The sequence below is a fragment of the Echinops telfairi genome, unplaced genomic scaffold, assembly GCF_000313985.2.
Source record: "Echinops telfairi isolate 266 unplaced genomic scaffold, ASM31398v2 ScPeMD7_5805;HRSCAF=6673, whole genome shotgun sequence".
NCBI lineage: Eukaryota > Metazoa > Chordata > Mammalia > Afrosoricida > Tenrecidae > Echinops > Echinops telfairi.
Genome location: NW_022109704.1, coordinates 2949199 through 2950798, shown reverse-complemented (window position 1 = coordinate 2950798; position 1600 = coordinate 2949199).

Here is a 1600-nt window from a genome sequence, read left to right as displayed (position 1 = left end):
CTTTCCTCTATTTTCTTTTTTTTTCCTCTATTTTCTTTTATTTTCCTCTTGTCCCACTATCATGCTCAGCCTTTATTTGGGTTTCAGGAATTCCTCTCAGTTACATGACTCTTGATCAAGCCCGGCCAGACCTCCTACACCCTCCTGGACATCGACCCTTGGTCACTTATTGTTCCCTTGTCCCCGGGTCTGTAACACTCACTTTCTTTCCCCACCCCACCCCTCTCCGATGTCCCCCCCAGAACTGTTGTCCCATTGTTCTCTCTTCTGGCTTGTTTATCTCATGTGTTATTGTTTTTTAAATCATCTTACTGGCGGGCTCTTACAAATCTTATAACAAATCCATCATTCAATTGTATTAAGCATTGTTGTACATATGGTTGTTTTGTTTTTCTGGCTTTGCTAAACTCCACAATTATTTATTTTAAAATCATTTTATTGGGGGTTCGTATTACTCTTATCACAATCCATACATACATCCATTGTGTCAAGCACATTTGTACATTTGTTGCCATCAACATTTCCAAAACATTTTTCTTCTACTTGAGCCCTTGGTATCAGCTCCTTTCTCCCCTCCCTCCCCCGCCTTCGCAACCTTGTGAATCCTTGATCAATTGTATATTATTATTGTTATTTCATGTCTTACACTGTCCGTGTCTCCCTTCACTCACATTTCTGTTATTTGTCCCTTTGTGGGGTGTGCTATATATCCAATCTTGTGATGGGTTTCCCCTTTCTACTCCCCCTACCCCCATGATATCATTACTCCCACTAGGATTCCTGAAGATTTTATCTGTCGTGAATTCCATGTGTCAAGTTTTCTAATATGTACCAATGTGTGTACAAGGTAGAACTGGGTCATGGTAGTGGGGTGGAGGTGGGGGGAGAGGAAGCATTTAGGAACTAGAAAAATGATGTGTTTTGTTAGTGCTATAGTGCACCCTGGTTGAATCGTTCCTTCCTTGTAACCCTTTTGGGGGGGATGTCCAATTGTCTACAGATGGGATTTGGGTCTCCACTCCCAACCCCCTTTTTCACATCAATATAATTGTTTGTTTGGATCTTTGATGCCTGATACATGATCCTCTGGATACCTCATGATCATACAGGCTTGTGTGCTGTTTTCATGAGGGCTTATTTGCTAGATAAGGGATTTTTGTCTGGATTGTTCTCTCCATCTAAAACAGGACTTGGCACAAAGATGTCCAATATTTTATTGTTGTTGTTGAATTAACGGATACTGGACAAAATTCAGGGGCCCTGCTGGTATAGTGTTACTACCTGGGCTGCGATCTCAAAAGGCAGCAGTTAGAATCCACCAGTGCTCCATGGGGAAAGACAGGGCTTTCTACTCCAATAAAGAGTTATGATCTCGGAAACCCGAGGGGGAAGTTCTATCGTGTTGACATTGACTTAATAGCAGTGAGTTTGGTTTTTGAGTTTAGATTTTAATTAAGGAGCCCTGGTCGCCTCGTAGTTACACGTTGAGGTGCGATCCACAAGGTCTGCAGTAAGATGGCACCAGCCGCTTCACAGGAGAAAGACCGGGCTTTCAATTCTTGTCAAGTTACACTCCCCGAAACTCACAAGGACAATTCTA